Genomic DNA, 20,351 nt, shown 5'->3' on the forward strand with positions numbered 1-20,351 from the left:
AGGCTTTGTGGTTAGCCTTTGTTTTGGAGGTTAGTTTTCATTCATAATTGGCTTTGAAGGTTTTCACTAGTAATCTAATTTGCTTGTTGAGGCTAAGGAGGGAGTTTTCCAATTGGGAATTTCTGCCTTTTTGCCCTTGGAAAACAGTTTCTTCCTTTTGTTGTAAAGCCTGTTGATAGAGGATGTCCACCGCATAGGTCTGTGTTTCCTTGAGGAGCAGATTTTAGTTCTGTTGGGTATGGCAGAGTCTGTGCAGTTGTACAGGTGCTTGTATACTGCAGTAGCATACTGTTCAGCATATTTGTCTGCATCTTCTGAAGGGGGTGGTGGCATGAAGCTACTGATACCCTCCCTTAGAAGGTTGTAGTCAGTTTTTGAGAAGTTTTTTTAGCCTGGTTATGGCTGGGGGGGGGGGGTTGGACGGGATGTACACTTCAAATGAGACAGACCGATGGTTTGATCTCACTAGGAAAGAACTTACTATGCGGGTGGTGCAGCAGTCGCTCATGTTGGTGAGAACCAAGTCTAGAATGCTATCTCCCCTTGTGGGGGTTGAGACCAGCTGGTCTAGTGCATTAAAATTGATGAAGTCAAGGAATCTTTGGGTGAGTGCATTAGAGCAGGAATAATTCACCTATTTTATGGTGGGGTAGTTGAAGTCACCAAGGATTAGGGTGTTAAGGGTACCTTGATGGACTCAAGTAGGTCTAGTTAGGAGGAGTGGGTGTCCTGAGTCACGGAGGGGGTTCTATAGCTGGCTATAACTTGGATGGATGTCTTGCCAATTGCACCTGGAGAAGTTCTAGTTCGTCATGCTAGCAAACCAGTCTGGAGGTGTACTTGTCTTTAATGAAAATAGAAACTCCACTACCCTTAGTCTTCCCAACCTCATTTTGGGGTCTGAATGTGTGGAATGAGGTATAGCCTGGTAAGGCAGGGGTGCTTTCTGCACCCTTGAACCAAGTTTCCATTACTGTACCGATGTCAGCATCTTTCAGTGCTAGGAGAACCTCCAGTTAGTGAATTTTCAGGTTAAGGCTTGTAGCATTAAGCAGCATGACCTTCAATTTGCTTTTTGACAGATCTTTTATGTTGTAAGATTTGTCTGTGGGACATTGCCTAAAAAGGCACAATGGGGGAGACAAGAGCCTTGGCCAGAATCCTGAATCCCAGGGGTGACAAGTGGAGGCCATCTCTGGCAAAACATCGAGGCCTGTCAGCCATGTCATCCCAGGCAGACAGGTACTGGATCCCCATGGAATGGCACCAAAAACTAAACCAGTTGTTGAAATCACTTATTTTTTTGTTGGTATTATTTTTGGTGAAGGTAGGATACTGCTTTGCGCTAGGGTCATACCTGCCTAGGACACACACTCTTGACAGCTCAATCATGTCTGTCTTCATGTAGTCCAGGGAGGTACATCTCAAGTCATTCACACTAACTTGAACAATGACAGTGTCATACTTGTACCTGTTGTGGAGAGACTTAAGTGCGTGCATGATGTGGCAGATTCTGGCACCTGACAGACTCTGATCTTCTCCTTATCGAGCCTGGTGAGGGGGACATTGGTGTGTCTCACAATTGAGTCGCCAGTGGACTAGTATGTTTGGTTTAATGTTGTGCTTTATGGGCTGCATGAGTTTATCCCTTATGGGCTGTGTTTGTGAGACACTGGTGTGTTGTCTGCTGTCTGTGATGTGCTTGGTGTTGTGCGAAATGTCTGTGTGTGTTTTGGAGGTCTCTGCTGTTTAGGTACGTTTTTGAGGACCGCTATGTATGTGGGTGTGTGCTGTGCTTGGCTATGTAATATGGGTGGTGTGTTCTTTGTGCTGGCAATCTCCTCTTTTTTGTCAGGGGTACTGGCTGAGGCATGAGAGAGCATGGATTCCAATTTAGATGCATTTCTCTTAAGTAGAAGAATTATGTGCTAGGAGAAGAGGGGTTGTCAATGAACATGAGGCAGTTGCTACACTGTCTCAGTATGCCCATGTCGACCAGCCTGGCAGGCGAAATTGATGGGAATTGTCCAGACAGTGTTCTAATCTTGGATGGACTTGGGGAGAGAAGGTTTTGTCCACAGCAGTGTAGACCACAAAAACCTTCTTAAATGTAAAATAACTGGCCTGAAGCCAAAGGTCTAAAAACAAAGCTAAGAGGGTTAGAATAACAGATACATTTAATCAAGCTTCTAACGAGCAGTAGTAAATACAGCAGAATAAAACCAATTCAACACTTGAGCAAGAAGGAAGAACACAATGAATAAATAAAGTGTACATTTTTTTGTTTTGTTTTGTGGAGAGGGAAGGAACAGAAAATAATTTAAGATTAGGAAGGCCAACCCCCTTAGTTTCTTAATTGCTCACTATGCATGCGGTAGAATGATCTGATGAGATGGGACTGCGAGGAGTGTCCAAAATCAAATTTACAGCAGGGGCAGAGAAGTAAAACCCCTGTCTTTCACTAGAAAGATATTTTCTCATTTGTAAATGTTCATGACCGCACTGCCATGCTTTTGTTCACCAAAGGTAGTTGTGCCAAATTTAGCACTGAATTACATGAGGATAGACGGAGTCTTAAATATATATTGTAAGCTAACCTCCCTTTTACTACCTTAATTGGGGACTAGGGTAGTCTTTTTGTAGATAGACACAAAGCTTCAATAGTATACTACATATCTCTTTACTTGCACACCCTGACATTTTGCATTATACTGCTTCTATTTTGTCAGGCTGAACGTCATTTTAATATGCAAGATTAAAAAAATGGCCCTCATCACTACTTTTACTGAGCTGTTATTACATCAGATATAAACCATCTGTGTGGGTTTTGTCTTGGTACTGTTTGTATGTTTGGACAGTTGGCTAATAATTTACCCTTGTCCCTGTGACCTGGGTCACAACTGAATTGGATTGAGACGTATTTTATTTAATGGCTAAAAATTAATAAAATTAAATCAAAACTGTTTGTGGATATTTGTTCATTATCTTGGATTTATAGTAAAATGCTATCGCTGTGAACTAAGCAGATGAAATTTTAGATGTGAAGTTGTTCGATCTCGCCATTTGTTCTTACACGTGGGTTTGGAGCTGATCCATTGGCTCCAAGTCGGCCACTTTCCAAGCTCAAGATCTTTGAGTAGCTCGAGGCACAGTCCCTATCCCATGATGCTGTCCTACCAACCCCAGATCTAGTTTGCTGCTGCAATGGATCGTACGATCTTCGGAGGAAGCTCAGGCCAGTAACCTTTTTTTCTTCTAAGAAGAATATATATTTAGTTATTTAGCTATCCGGGATCTGATATATGTGAGACTATTAATATTATTCATATTTGTTGGTTCAGTGAGTTAACTGTATAATATTTTTTGTCTTTCTAAATCGGAGCGGTTGCTCCTAGGCCTTTCCTTAGATGCGTTTTACTTGACAGGGCTCTGTCAGATTTATTTCCCTATCCCCTCCTTGTTTATAACTTGTTGGTTCTATTAGATTTGTTGTATCTAAACGTTATTGTGACAACACCTTTATATATAATACTTGTTGTTAGTTTGCAGTTCAGGGATCTGAACTTTCTAGGAGTATCTTAGCAGATTATTGACATTATTTTTTGTCAGGGAACTGATATTTTTGTGCTTTTTTTTTTTTTTTTTTTTTTTTTTTGTATCATGTCTGAGAAACAAAAATCAGGATTTAAGAGGTGTGACTATGGACAGATTATGTCCATCACCGATAACCATGTTTTTTGTGTGTGCTGCTTGGGTCCAGTACATTTGCAAGAGGATTGCTCTATCTGCCACTCCTTCAGTGGCAGGGTTTTGTTAGAAAGGCAAAAGAAATTGGTGGATAGAGGGCTGTTGAAGCCGGACTTTCAAGAAGCACTAGACAAGACTGGCCAGACCTCCCAAGTCCTCGAAGGAGTCAAAGTCTTCTAAAGTGTCATCGGAGCACAGGTCCTCTGCTCCGAGCACCTCTGGGAAGACTCTGTCACCGGCTCCTCAGTCTTCGGAGCTGTGCACCGAACTCTTACCTCAAAGCCAAATCAGTGTTGGAGCCGGTGTCGGAAGTTTTAAAGTCCCCAATCTTTAGGTCGGTGGCTTCTTCAGCTCCTTCGACATGTTCTTCCGGGACCCTTTTGGACATCGATGTGGACCGGGTGATGCAGAGGCTTTTGGAGAACACAGCCCTGGCCAAATTGCTTTCGGCTTCGTCCCAACTGACTTCGAAGCCTATAAACCCCACCACCACCACGATTTCTTCTCCTCCTCCAAGGCCAGTCGAGCCTTCAAAGCTGGAAAAAGAGGATCTGATAGTGGTGGAACCCTCGGTCCCGAGGCCTGTTCCAGTGCCCTCTGCCCCGTTGACCTTGACTTCTTCGGTTCCGATCAAGAGTCTCTGAGCCAACACTCACTGGTTCCGGGGGAGAGAGTCGAACCGACGCTTCGGTTCCGACTCTCCCTCTCGAGGCTTTGGCGCAGATGAGCTCAGCTCCGTCCTCTGGTTCGGAGCCCATGGTCTCAGCCCCTGGGAGGTTGCCATCTTCTTCGTAACCGGCGGACTCCTTGGGTCGGGAAACTGGTGCCTTCGATGCCATGAGGAGGGTCATGTCTGCAAAGACCCTTATCTCTTGGATCTTTCCTCTTCCTCCCCTAAAGGGCCACGTTCTGTCCCTACACCACAGGTTCCTACCAAACTTTGAGAGCCAGAGCCTCGGGTAACCCTATTGGGTGACCCCTGCTTGATGGAGACTTCACCAGACGCCCCCACTGATGAAGTCCTTAGAAAGAGAGTGTGCAAGAGGAAGCATGTGGATTCCCCTCAGGAATCCTTAACATCAGACACTGACTTAGAGGAATCAGAAGGGTCCCCATGGTCCTCCTCTGAAGATATCTCAATTGCAGACATCCTGAAAATATTAAGGCAGAGGGGTGACTGGCAGTCCCTTACCCCTATTGAGGATGAGTCTGTGCTCCTGAAGGCCTTTGGGTCTCAACCTGCCACCTCCTGGGCTTCTCTGCCCTTTGATGAATTAATGGACTTGGTTGCTCGAAGGGCATGCGAGTCTCCTGATTCCATGAAACCGGTCCCTCGAAGGCCCAACAAATTTATCACCTCCCCTCAAGACAGGTCTTTTCTTATGAAAGGAGTCCCCGTTGATGCCATGGTGGTGGCGGTGGCGGCCACCAAGAAAAAGATGTCAGAAACTTCTTATTCTGTTCATCCTTCTAATAAAGACTCTAGGACGATGGACAGATACGGGAAACGCATCTTTAGTTCTGCGACATTTGCAATGAGATTGCTTAACTATTTAACCCACTCCTGTCTTCAACTAGATCTCCTCAAAGAACTTGGAGATACTCTACAGGGCAAAACAGATGATGCTGTTTCTGAGAAAGTGACAGCACAGCTTAACACCCTTAATTCTATTGTGAACTCGTCCATGTGGCTCATTACTTATGCAGCTGATGGATTGAGCCAGGCAGCAGGTTCAGCGATAGCTCTGCGGAGACTATCCTGGATGCGCTTATGCTCCTTTGCGGAAGCCTTCAGGTCTTCCTTTGTTAATACTCCCATTTGATGTCTCTTCCTTGTTTGGGCCTAAAGTCAAGGAGACGCTCACTAGGTGTGAGCAGGAAGGAAAGACTCTATCTGCTGTAGGAGTCCATTTTTCAACCCCCACTAGACCATACCGCAAAGGGCAGAAAGGTGGAAAAATGTGGTTCCAAAAGTCCCAAGGAGCTTTCCAGAACACATGTAGTGAACCCACCCCCTCCAGGGGCAGAGGAGGGGATTATAATGGTAGACGCTGCCCAGGAAGCAGAGGGGTTCCGTAGAACCAGGGTGACAGGGAGCAGTTCCTTGGCAAGCTCTATGAGCGCTCCTGAGAGGAGGCCAGACTGTCCTGCTGTGTGGAGGCAGTCGGGGGTTGCTTAGCTTTATACCCAGACACCTGGCTAGGAATTGCATCAGATTCTTGGGTAAAAAGCATAGTTACCAGAGGTTACATCATTCCCTTTTCAGAATCCCCTTCCATTCGTACAAGAATCCCAGATGTTCCACCCAGTCTGCGGAATTTAGCAGCCATAGAAATTCAAAGGCTGCTAGAAAAAGTCATCCAGCCAGTGCCGGCGGACCAGATAGGATCCGGAACTTACTCCAGGTTCTTTTTAGTTCCAAAGAAAACAGGGGACTGGAGGCCCATCTTAGACCTCAGCAAACTAAACACCTTTGTCAAAAAGGAAAAGTTCCAGATGATCATGCTTCAATCGATACTTCGTTTCTCGAAATGGGCAATTGGCTGTGCTCTATAGATCTCAAGGGTGCATACTACTACATCAAAATGGCAAGGCCATCCAGAGATCACTTGCGTTTCCGGCTGAAGGTCAGTCACTACCAGTTCCGTGCTCTGCCCTTTGGTCTCACCACAGCCCCCAGAGTGTTCACCAAATGTATAGCAGTGGTCACGGCTCACCCGAGACTTTTAGGATTCTGGGTGTTTCCATATCTGGATGACTGGCTCCTCACCGCCACCACCAGGCATCAACTGATTCTCGCCAGAGATTACATTATCAACATGTGTTCCAAGTTTGGCATAACCTTAAATTTCGAAAAATCTGCTTTATTGCTGTCGCAGCATATTTCCTTTTATAGGAGCAGATCTAGACACCGCCACCACCCTGGTCAGATTGCCTCAAGAAAGAGTAATATCTTTATGAAGTCAAGTGTTCCATTTGTGAACAGAATGGAAAGTTCCTGCATTACAGGTTCTGAAGCTGTTAGGCACCATGGCAGTGACACTCATCGCGGATCGTCTGGGATGAATGCACATGAGGATACACTAATGGTTACTATTCACACAGTGGTCTTATCAACAGCTTCCAATGTCACACAAGATTCTTCTGACAAATGCTTGCAAAAAGGACCTTCTTTGGTGGTTGAACAGCCACCAAGTTACTGTAGGTCATCCATTTGTACTTCCCCCTCCCACAGCCACAGTGACCACTGATCCTTCCCTGATAGGGTGGGGGAGACTGTTATATGGAAGAACTGTCCAAGGCACTTGGTCAGACATGGAATCTTATTTGCACATCAGTGTTCTAGAGTTGAGAGCGGTGTTTCTAGCGTTGCAACACTTTCACGACTCTCTACCTCGAGAGACTATTGCAATACAGACAGACAACATGTAGGTAGTCTCGTACATCAACAAGCAAGGGGGAACCAAGTCTTACCCCTTATGCTGAGAGGCCCTGAGAATTTGGCAGTGGGCTGTATCCACCGGGCACTTTCTGATAGCAATGCACATCCCCGGGTCATCCAACGTGATAGTGGACAAACTGAGCAGAGCCATTCTGTTGCATCACGAGTGGGCCCTCAAAGAACGAGTGGCAGAAATGATATTCCGCAGATGGGGCCAGCCTTGCTGTGACCGTTTTGCATCCCTGATGAATGCCAAATGCAGAAGCTACTTTGCCCTGTACCCTCCACCAGGGGACAGCCCAAGGGACTCACTCATACACGATTGGCCCTCTGGTCTCCTTTATGCCTTTCCTCCAGTTCCACTGATCCCCAGATTCTTACAGAAAGCCAAAAGCTTGGGAAGGACTGTTATTCTGATAGCCCTGTTTTGGCCTCGGCAGACATGGTTCCCCTTCCTACAGTAATACCAAGTGGAAGAACCTTGGGTTCTGGACCCAGTGCCAGACCTTCTGACTCATTCATCGGGAGTTCTTCATCCCTCTCTTGTCTCCCTCAAACTGACAGCTTGGCTGCTCCACTTCCCAACCTAGCCAATTCACATGATTTGCCTCCCACGGTTCAACATATTCTAGATGATGTTCATCGTGTTTCACTGCTGCAGTCATTACACTTAGGTTATCCTGCCGTCAGGCGGTCCCGCAGTCGGCCAGAGTTCCAAAGTCTTGGTCCAGCGTCGGTTGCTGTCGCCTCTTCCCTGACGTCAGTGTGCCAGGGGTATATAAGAAGCAGCCGATGCCATTTTCTTCAGTCTTTCTTGCCGCGCGGTGCCCGAAGCAAAAGCAGTTTGCAAGTGCTGGTCGGCCAACTCCTGAGATTTCAAATTCGATTTCAGATCCGTAGTCTTCAATAAAGCTAAGTACCCCCATTGGGGAAACTTTTTCTTGCCTCAGACCGATGTCAGTAAAAGTTAATAATTGTATTTCTTGTGGGAAGCAAATACCTCATAAGTATTTTCATTCTTACTGTATTCCATGCCTAGGGCACAGATCACGATGTCACTAGTTGTTGGTTTTGTGCTAGATTTAACAAACACACTATTAAACGTCGGTTTGATTTTGCAGGCCATTATTTTGGCCGAAGGTTTAATTATACCATGCCGTCGGAGCAACCGACGACCGGAATTCACAAAAAACACAAAGATAAGGATAAAGAACGGCATCAGAGGCCCAAAACTGATGACGAAGCCTCTTCTAGGGCAGTCGCCGGTTCTCAGTGAGGCGCTTTCCCAGCCTCTGACACCCGCTACCTCAGAGCCACAGGCCGCGGCCGACTCCCATGTGGAGTTGCCTAGGCCTCTGGATACTCAAGGTGTTGGGCCTACGGAGACTAACCCTTCAGATGGGTCTGGAGCCGCTGAGCAGGCTTTGGCTTCTGAGGGTGTTATCCGACCTTCACAGCTTACCATTGCATCTACAGCCAAGTCTAAAGCAACATTAAAGACAAAGAAGCAAGTACAGCATTCACCTGGACAGGTCTCCATGCCTAAAAAGCAAATGCTCAAAATGGCCGAAGACCTAATTACTCTGATCAGGAGTATCCGTCCCCCTCCTGATAAAAGGCCTAGGCAGGATACAGACTGATTCCTCTGACCAGATTTCTATATGTTCTGACTCCTCTTCAGACCAGGGATATTCCTTATCCCTCTATGAGGACTCTGATGCTGAATAATCTATCCCTTCATCCTCTCCTCCTGAGGATTATTCTTTTGGGGAAACTTTTACACACCATGAGGGAGCATTTCCACTGGGAGGGTCAGGACCAAGAAAAGGCTCAGAGATTTTCTTTTATTGCTTCAGCACAGGCCCCTTGCTATTCCGCCAGTGTTGGATATTGTGGACGATCTGCTTTCTGAATCCAGTTTAAATCCAGATTCATTACCCCCTGCTCCAGTCAAGCCAGACAGGTACTACAGAGTCCCTGACTTGAACAAATTTCTTTATAGAAACCCTGCTGCTGACCCAGAAACTATTTCCCAGGGTCCCAAGGGGGTAAAGGCCTCCACAGCTAAAAATCCAGTTCCCTCAGATAGGGATTCCAGAGCATTAGACTGATGGGGGAAGAAAGTTTACACCTCAGCAACAGTAGCAGTGAGAGCTTTAAACTGCCAGTTTCACATGCTTAAATATCAGCAGTATTTACTGTCTCATTTAAAACAGAAAATGAGTACAAGTGCAGAACAACCTGATTTTAAGGAATGCAAGATTTATTGCATGCAGCTGAACAAGTAGGTAAACATACTTTGCAATGTGGTTTTGATTCATTAGAAGCTTCTTGTAGAGCAGCAGTTACAGGATCTGTGATTCGAAGGCATGCATGGTTAAAGGAACAAACCTTACCAGATCATGTTAAGGTGAAATTATTAGATGCTCCTTAACAGCAAGATATTTTATTTGGTGTTAAAGCAGAGGCGGTATTAAAGAAAATGGAGGATAAGGCAAAATCGATGCAAACAGTAAAGGATTTCTTACAGGTACAGCCACCAAGATTTAGCAGAAATTGGCGTACTAAAAATTGGTCCTTTCCAGTGTCAGGCCACAAAGAGGCAGATACAGACGCCCAAGAGGCAGATCTCAGCCCCAAGGATCTTACAGACCATGACAGTGGGGTGCTTCAACACCAAAAGGAGGTGAGGACAACTCACAACCTTACAGGAAACAATCTCAATTATTTTCTCCTTCCAATGCCAAATACTACCCTGTTGGCAGCTGCCTTAGGGGGGGAAACTAGCTCTTTTTTCACAAAACTCCCCCAGGACAAATGGGTGCTGAATATTGTGTCTCAAGGTTACAGGTTCCACTTTCACACTTTACCAAGGCTAAAAGGAATGCCAGACCTGCTACAAAATCAATGGGCAGAGGCACAAAAACAAATTACAGCCCTCATGGACATGAGAGCTATTCAAAAAGTACCACAACAGGAACAAGGACAAGGTTTTTACTCAAGACTCTTCCTGGTCCCCAGAAAGGACAAAGCCTGGAGACCCATTCTAGACCTTTCCACTCTAAATACTTACCTGGATGTTCCGAAATTCAAAATGTTGACACTACAGCAGCTCCTTCCCATGTTGGGCAAGAAAGCTTGGCTTGTTACTTTGGACCTCAAAGAGGCATACCTGCATGTCCCTATCAGACAAAATTGCAGAAGTTACCTCCAATTCAAAGCTGGTTCAATGCACTACCAATTCTCTGCACTGCCCTTTGGCTTATCTACTGCGCCCAAGGTCTTCACAAAATGCCTGGCACCAGTAATTGCATTTTGCAGCCAAAAAGGAATTCAAATTTATCCATACCTGGACGACTGCCTGATTCAAGCAGAGAGCAAGGACATTCTTCTAAAGCATTTGGCATTTGTAAAAAAGTTAAGTTGCCTAGAGTACACAGTAAATGAAAAGAAGTCAAAACTAGTGCCCTCACAAGAGATAATATTCCTGGGTGCCAGCTTAAATACAACGGCCCAGATGGCTTATCTCACGCCAGACAAACAAGGACAACTGACTCAGTATTTTCAATTGATGGCAACAAAGTCCCAACTCCCTGCAAGAAAATTCTGCAGGCCTTGGGATTCATGGCATCCTGCATACTTCTAATTCCATATGCCAGACTGCATATGAGGAAATTACAGTGGTACCTAAAAAGTGTTTGGAATCAACACTCTCACAGCTTGGAAATGGTAATACCACTAATTCCCTGCCTGCAACAGGAGTTTCGATGGTGGGCACAGGCATGTCACCTCAACAAGGGTCAGCCTTTCACACTACCCACAGCCAGGCAGACTTTAACAACACATGCTTCGGATTACGCCTGGGGAGCACACATGGCAGGAAAATGTATTCAGGGCAAATGGACCACCGACCAAATGCATCTACACATCAATCAAAAAGAGATGTTGGCTGTACAAAATCCTCTAACAGTAAAGACAGACAGCACTACAGTAATGTGGTACATAAACAAGCAAGGGGGCAGTCATTCTTACCCCTTATGCAGACAAGCCATGACCTTGTGGAACACAGCTCTGACTTATCAAGTTCATCTGCAAGCACAATTCCTGCCAGGAAAGAAAAATACTCTGGCAGACGACCTAAGCAGAAACATCCTGGATCCTCACGAGTGGAAATTAAATCCACAAGTTTTCAGCATGATAATGCAAAAATGGGGGTGCCCGGACATAGATCTCTTTGCCTCCCTACTGAACTGCCAACTATAAAAATGCTGCACAAGGACATATCACACACAAGCATGGAAAGTGGATGCTCTTTCGTTCAGCTGGAAAAGCCTACACGTTTATGCCTTCCCTCCTCTGCTTCTCCTTTCAAAGGTTCTCCTAAAAGCCAGACAAGAAAAAACATAGATGATTCTGATTGCTCCAGACTGGCCACGCCAACATTTGTAGCCAATCTTAAAGAACTTAGCTCAAGGCCCACCTTGGATTTTGCCTCAAATTCAACACCTTCTGACTCGACAAAACAATCAGATCCTACACAGTCAGCTCAAAACCTTATCCCTGGCTGCGTGGCAGATTCATTAGCCAAATGGACAACACCTCTCTCAAAAGCAGTTATGGATGTCATTTTGGAGGCCAGAAGGCCTAGCACCAGGAAATCTTATTCAGAAAAGTGGAAGAGATTCTGTGCCTGGAACTGGGCTCAAAGCCTTGACCATCTTGTCCCTAACATACCTCAGATACTACAATACTTAACTGAGATGCTGGACATAGGACTATCCTTCTCATCCATTAAGATCCACGCTTCTGCCATCTCGGCTCATTACAACACAGATCCTCCTATTTTCTCTCATCCATTGCTAAAGCAGTACCTCAAAGGGGCAAAAAACATAAGACTGCCCCGGAGAGCACCAACACCTACTTGGGACCTCAATTTTGTCTTGGAAAAACTCACTTTTCCTTTTGAGCCAGCCAATGCAGCAGAAATAAAATATATATCATGGAAAACTGCCCTGCTACTGGCAATAACCTCAGCACGAAGAGTCTCAGAACTACAGGCACTAATGGCAGTGGACCCCTTCATCATTTTTCACCCAAGACAGGGTTTCCTTAAGAACAAACCCTTCATTTATGCCTAAGGTGGTATCCAGTGTGGCTCTCAACCAAACTATTCACTTGCCAACATTTTATCCAAACCCCCAGAATAAAGGGGAGAGAATTCTACATTCCTTGGACATACACAGACAATTACGCTTCTACTTGTACAAAACAAAAGCTTTTAGAAAAACTGAGCAATTGTTTGTATCCTATGCTGCAAGATCTCCTGGAAAGGCTATTTCAAAGCAGACCATTTCAAAGTGGATAGGACACTGTATCCGGTTCTGCTACATGCAGCATGGGAAGCCTGTACCATCTAACATTAGACCACATTCCACCAGGGCAACTGCAGCTTCTACTGCCTATCTTAGAGGAGTACCTACCAAGGACATTTTGGAAGCTGCAACATGGAATTCAGTGCACACCTTTACCAAGCATTACCACTTGCCTCTTTATTCCAGATCCAGAGCTGGCTTTGCCACTGCAGTGCTGCAGGACCTCTTAGCCACACCAAATCCTCTCTAGAATCAGCCACCCTGACTCAGCTTTGGGATTCTTCCCAAGTGTAATGACTGCAGCAGTGAAACACGATAAACCTAGTACAGTTTTGTACCTCCATAAATGTAGATGTTCGAGTGTCTTCACTGCTGCAGTCCTGGTTACCCACCCGCCTTCCCTTCCTTTTTAGCTGGGTCTTATCTACATCTTTCTACGGTATACTTTTTATATGGTGTATTTGCTGGCTACTAAAGGTTATGGTTTTACCTTATGTGTGTTTTGTTAGCAATATGTATTGCCTAGCCTTTTGTGGGCAAGAAAAACTGAAGAAAATGGTGTCTGCTGCTTCTTGTATACCCCTGGCGCACTGACGTCAGGGAAGAGGTGACAGCAACTGACGCCGGACCAAAACTTTGGAACTCTGGCCGACTGCGGGACCACCTGATGGCAGGATAACCCAAGTGTAATGACTGCAGCAGTGAAGACACTTGAACATCTACATTTATGGTAGGTACAAAACTGTACTTTCTTCGTGTTTCACTGTTGTAGTCATTACACTTGGATTCTCCTGCTGGCAGGCTACCCTCAGTCGGCCTGAATTCCAAAGTCTAGGTTCGGCGTCGGTTACCATCTCCTCTTCCCTGACGTCAGTGCACCAGGGGTCTAAAAGATGCAGTCGACGCCATTTTCTTCAGTCTTTCTTGCCGCACGGTGCCCGAAGCAGAAGCAGTTCGCAAGTGCCGGTCGGCCGACTCCTGAGATTTTCATGTCCGAATTTCAGATCCGAAGTCTTCATTAAAAGCTAAGTACCCCATTGGGGAAAAGTTGGTCCAGACTGATGTCAGAAAAAGTTAATAATTGTATTTCTTGTGGGAAGCAAATACCTCTTAAGGATTTTCATTCTTACTGTATTCCTTGCCTAGGCCCTGACCACGACGTTGCTTGTTGTCGGTTTTGTGCTAGATTTAACCAACGCACTATAAAGTGCCGGTACGCTTTTGCATTTCACTATTTTGGCAGAAGATTTAATTGCACGGTGCCATCGGATAGCCAACTGACTACCGCAATTTACAAGAAATGCAAAGAAAAAGAAAAGGACAGGCATCCGAGGTCTAAAACCGACGACGAGGCTTCTTCTAAGCCAGTCGCCGGTTCGCCAGCTCTCAGTGTGGCGCTTTCGCAGCCCCTGACGGCCGCTACTTTGGACCTCAGGCCACTGTAGACTCACACGTGGAGTCGCCTAGGCCACTGGAAGCTCAAGGTATTGGACCTTCAGAAACTATTCCCTCAGATGGGTCCAGAGCCGCTGAGCAGGCATCGGCTTTTGAGGGTGTTTTCAGACCTACTCAATTGTATATTAAAGCGACTCCAGCTACAAAGGCAAAGACTAAAGCATCTTTAAATACAAAGAAACAAGTATAACAGCCTCATGGTCAGGCCTCCATGCCCAAAAAACAGATGCTCAAAATGGCCGAAGACTTAATTACTTTGATCAGGGGTTCCCATCCCCCTCCTGATAAGAGGCCTAGGCAAGAGACAGAATATGAATCTTCAGATCAGGTTTCCATTTCTTCTGAATCCTCTTCTGATCAGGAATACTCCCTTCCTCCCTATGAGGATTCTTATGCTGAAGAATCTATCCCTTCAGCCTCTCTCCTCCTGAGGATTACTCTTTTGGGGAAACCTTGCATACCATGAGGGAACATTTCCACTGGGAGAGCCAAGATTATTCTGAATCTAAGAAAAGGCTCAGAGACTTCCTTTTACTCCCACAACACAGGCCCCTAGCTGTTCCGCCTGTGTTAGACATTGTAGATGATGTATTTTCAGAGTCCAGTCTGACCCCTGATTCCTTACCTCCAGCTCCTCAGGGTCCCAAAGGGGTCAAGGCATCCACTGCAAAACACCCTACCCCCTCTGACAGGGATTCTAGGTCATTAGACAGATGGGGAAAGAAGATTTACACCTCTGCTACCTTGGCTATAAGGACTTTAAATTGTCAGTTTCATATGCTCAAATATCAGCAATATATTATGTCACTGCTTAAACAGAAAATGTTAAATTCTGAAGGTGCAGAAAACAAAGAAATGCAGAATTTATTGCATGCAGCTGAGCAAGTTAGAAAGCATACTTTGCAATGTGGTTTTGATTCTATGGAGGCCTCCAGCAGGGCCGCTGTCACGGGTTCTGTCATTAGGCGGCATGCTTGGTTAAAGGAACAAAATCTACCAGATCATGTTAAAGCAAAATTATTAGATGCTCCATTACAGCATGATACTTTGTTTGATGTTAAAGCAGAAGAAGTGTTAAAGAAAATGGAGGACAAAGCTAAATCTATGCAAACAGTCAAGGATTTCTTACAGGTACATTCTCCAAGATTTAGCAAACACTGGCCTACAAAGAATTCGTCCTTTCCAGTGTCGACAAACCACAAAGGGGCAGATACAGACGCCCAAGAGGCAGATCCCAGCCCCAAGGTTTATACAGGTCTAAACAATGGTGTGCTTCTACCTCCAAAAGTGGAGAAGACAAATCACAGCCTTACAGGAAACCGTCCCAATGACTTCCCCCTGCCTGCGCCAAGCACTTATCTTCTGGCAGCACCTTTAGGGGGAAAACTAGCACTTTTTTCTCAGAATTGGTACATAATAACCCAGGACAAATGGGTATTAGACATAGTGTCACAGGGCTACAAGTTTCACTTTCATACCCTGCCAAGGACAAACGGTTGGCCAGACCTACCAAAAAATCAAGGGGGCAGAGGCACAAAAATAAGTCTTATCCCTCATGGACATGAGGGCCATTCAGCAAGTACCAGAACAAGAGCAGGGTCAAGGATTTTATTCAAGACTGTTTTTGGTACCCAGAAAGGACAAAGCCTGGAGACCAGTACTGGACCTATGTATTCTAAACACATATCTGGATATACCAAAATTCAAAATGTTGACCTTACAGCAGCTTCTGCCCATGCTGGGCAAGAAGGCTTGGCTTGTGACTTTAGACCTAAGAGGCATACCTGCATGTCCCAATCAGACAAACATGCAGAAGATACCTCAGATTCAAAGCTGGCTCAATGCACTACCAATTCTCTGCACTGCCCTTTGGCTTATCTACTGCGCCCAGGGTTTTCACAAAGTGCCTGGCACCAGTAATTGCATTCTGCAGACAAAGAGGAATACAAATATATCCTTACTTGGGCGACTGCCTCGTACAAGCAGAGAACAAGGACATTCTACTACAGCATCTGGCGTTTGTAAAGAGATTACTTCCATGCCTAGGGTACACAGTCAACGAACAGAAATCAAAACTAGTACCCTCCCGAGAGATAATATTCCTGGGTGCAAGCTTAAATACAACTGCCCAGATGGCTTATTTCACGCCAGACAAACAAAGGCAACTGACTACCTATTTCAAACTGTTGGCAACAAAGGCCCAGTTATCTGCAAGAAAAATTCTGCAGGCTTTGGGCTTCATGACATCCTGCATTCTATTAATTCCATTTGCAAGACTGCATGTGAGGAAACTTCAATGGTACCTAAAAAGTGTTTGGACTCAGTATTGCCACAGCCTGGAAACAATAATTACTCTCATTCAGTGACTGCAACAGGAGTTTCGATGGTGGGTGAAGGCCTGTCACCAGAACAAGGGACAGCCATTCACCTTACCCCCAGTCAGGCAGACATTGACAACGGATGCATCAGATTATGCCTGGGGGGCACACATGGCAGGAAGATGTATTCAAGACACATGGTCCGCAAGCCAAATGCATCTACATATCAATCAAAAAGAGATGCTAGCTGTTCAGAATGCCCCGACAGCCCTCAAGGACCTACTTCATCCGGGACAACTACTGATAAAGACAGACAATACCACAGTCATGTGGTATATAAACAAGCAGAGAGGCACTCATTCTTACTCCCTCTGTAGACTAGCCATGACTTTGTGGGACACAGCATTGACTTACCAAGTACATCTGCAGGCTCAACTCCTGCCGGGAAAGATAAATACTCTGGCAGACGAACTAAGCAGAAACCTCATGGATCCCCACGAGTGGAAATTGGATCCACAAGTCTTCAACATAACAAGGAAATGGGGATGCCCGGACATAGACCTATTTGCCTCTCCTCACAACTGCCAACTAAAGAGATTCTGCACAAGGACTTATCACAGACAAGCATGGAAAGTGGATGCTCTATCTTTCAGCCGGAAAAACTTAACAGTATATGCCTTTCCTCCACTGCCTCTCCTCCCCAAGGTACTCCTAAAGGTCAGACAAGAGCACTGCCTTTCCTCCCCAAGGTACTCCTAAAGGTCAGACAAGAGAAGCCAAAAATGATACTGATTGCCCCAGACTGGACCCGCCAGTACTAGTATCCAATCCTAAGGAACTTGTCTCGATGCCCAGCCTGGACCTTACCTCAAATACCTCACCTACTGTCCCAACAAAACAATCAGATCCTGCACGGCCAACTCAATACCTTAAATCTGCCAGCATGGCGGATAATGTAGTCATACAAAACACACCTCTTACTAAAGCGGTGATGGATGTCATTTTGGAGGCCAGGGGGCCAAGTACTAGAAAATCATATGCTGGAAAATGGATGAGATTATGTGCCTGGAACCAGGCACAAGGAATTGACACAGCAGTACCAAATATTCCTCAGATTTTGCAATACTTAACTGAGATGCTGGACAAAGGCCTATCCTTTTCATCAATTAAAATTCATGCCTTTGCCATTTCGGCTCATTACAATACAGAGCCACCGATCTTTTCTCATCCTTTAAGGCAATACCTCAGAGGAGCCAAAAACTTAAAGCCTCCATGGAGATCACCCATACCTGCATGGGACCTCAATTATGTTTTGGAAAAACTCACTCTGCCCCCTTTTGAGCCAGCCGCTACAGCTGATATAAAGTTTTTATCTTGGAAAACAGCTCTGCTCCTAGCAATAACCTCTACAAGACGAGTCTCAGAGCTACAGGCACTCATGGCTGTGGAACCTTTTATCATTTTTTATCCAGACAGGGTTTCTCTGAGGACAAACCTGACATTTATGCATAAGGTAGTATTCAGTGTGGCCCTTAACCGAACTATTCATCTGCCTACTTTTTATCCAAACCCACAGAATACGAGGGAGAGAATTCTGCATTATTTGGATATACACAGACAGCTACGCTTCTACTTGAACAGAACCAAAGTTTCAGAAAGACTGAGCAGCTACTAGTGGCATATGCTGCAGGATCACAAGGAAAGGCTATCTCAAAGCAGACTATTTCAAAGTGGATAGGCCACTGCATTCGTTTCTGCTATTCACAACATGGCAAGACAGTGCCTAAGGGCATTAGGCCACACTCAACCAGAACAGCAGCCACTTCAGCAGCCTTATTCGTTTCTGCTATTCACAACATGGCAAGACAGTGCCTAAGGGCATTAGGCCACATTCAACCAGAACAGCAGCCACTTCAGCAGCCTTCCTCAGGGGAGTACCAACCAAAGACATTTTAGAGGCTGCTACCTGGAGTTCAGTGCACACCTTTACAAAGCACTATCATTTACCACTCTACTGTAAATCCAGGGCAGGCTTTGCCACTGCAGTTCTGCAGGGCCTCATAGCCGCTCCTAATGCTATTTAGCTCCAGCCTCCCAACCATAGCTTTGGGATTCAACCCAAGTGTAATGACTGCAACAGTGAAACACGAAGAACATAGTACAGTTGTGTACACTTACCATAAATGTAGATGTTAGAGTGTATTCACTGTTGCAGTCCAGGTTACCCACCCACCATCCCCCATCTCTTTTTGCTGGAACTTAGCTGCACTTCTCTAATCTATGCAACCTATGTGGTGTATTTGCTTGTAGATGAAGGTATAATACATTTTGGTGCATGCATGTTTTATTGACATATTTTTAGCCTTCCCTTTTGGGGGCACCTGACATCTGGGGCAAGAAAATGGCGTCAGCTGCATCTTTTATACCCCTGGCGCACTGACGTCAGGAAGCGGTGACAGCAACCGATGCCAGCCTAGACTTTGGAATTCAGGCTGACTGAGGGTAGCCTGCCAGCAGGAGAACCCAAGTGTAATGACTGCAACAGTGAATAAATTCGAACATCTACATTTATAGTAAGTGTACACAACTGTACTTTTCTTCTCAGTCTCCACCAGGAAACTGTATTACAGCAAATGGAAGCGATTTGTTCATTGGGCTTCTCAGCATGGTATTGATCCCTATATCACCCCTATTCATAGTATTCTGGAATTCTTGACTTTGCTCTTCCACAATGGTGCGGCAGCTTCTACGATAAAGGTACAATTGGCTGCCATACCTAACTTCCATGTGGGATGCAGTGGTTCTAACATTATGTCCCACAGATTATGTAAAGCCTTTTTGAAAGGAACTCATCACCTTAGGCCACCTATCAGACATCCTGTTACTCCCTGGAATCTAAATTTCTTATTATCTAAACTCATGCTTCCCCCTTTTGAGCATGCATCATCTTGTCCTTGGAAGTTCCTTTCTTGGAAGACAATTTTACTGGTGGCTATTACTTCAGCTCGTAGAGTTTCTGAACTACAACCACTTTCTATCAGGCCTTCATATCTGGTCTTTTACCATGACAGAGTGTCTTTAAGAACAAATCCAACCTTTTTCCCCTAAGGTCTGCTCCGAGGCGAACTTGAACCAGTCTATTGACCTTCCTACTTTTTTCAGACATCATGCTAATAGATTGAAGTACATGTTACATAAGCTTGATATTCACAGACAATTGAGGTTTTATTTGGACAAAACAAAAGAATTTAGGAAATCTGATCAACTATTTGTTTCCTATGCAGACAATGAGAAAGGTTTTTCGGTTTCCAAAGTTACATTGTCCAAATGGATTTCTGATTGTATAAAATTTGTATATTCTTCAGCTAAAACAACCTTTAGAACATGAAGTGAAAGCTCATTCTACCAGGGCTGTTAATGCGTCTCTAGCCCACACAGCCCGTTTACCTGTGGACACCATTTGTGCAGCTGCTACTTGGTCCAAACCTCATACGTTTATCACTCATTACAAAGTGGACAGGGCCTGCAGGGACAGGGCTTCCTTTGGTTCCACCGCTCTCAGGAATGTACTCCTGTGAGCCGCCCAGGATTAGGGTGCTTGGGACGCTACCCAAGTGTAAGAACAAACGGCGAGATTGAACAACTTCACATAAAGAAGTTATGTTCTTACCATAACATTCCATGCGAGTTGTTCATCTCGCCTTTCTTCTTACACTCCCTCCCACCTTCCCCCTCCAGGTTCTGGAAGAACAGGTATGACTGGTGGTCTGGTTGGTCTTGCTAGTGTCTTTCTTTCCAGCCAGATTATCGTTTAGCTATTGTAAACAGTTATGTACTGTATACATGTTGTATTTTGGGTGCTTAGTGTGTTTCTTTTCTTGCTGGTTCAGCAAACTCTATCTGGGGTTGGTAGGAGAGCATCATGGGATAGGGACTGTGCCTCGAGCTACCCAAAGATCTTGAGCTTGGAAAGGCTGACTCGAAGCCGATGGACTGACCTGCTGTAACTAACAACAA

The sequence above is a fragment of the Protopterus annectens genome, chromosome 4.part0 (assembly GCF_019279795.1).
Source record: "Protopterus annectens isolate FY-2018-M chromosome 4.part0, PAN1.0, whole genome shotgun sequence".
Lineage (NCBI taxonomy): Eukaryota > Metazoa > Chordata > Ceratodontiformes > Protopteridae > Protopterus > Protopterus annectens.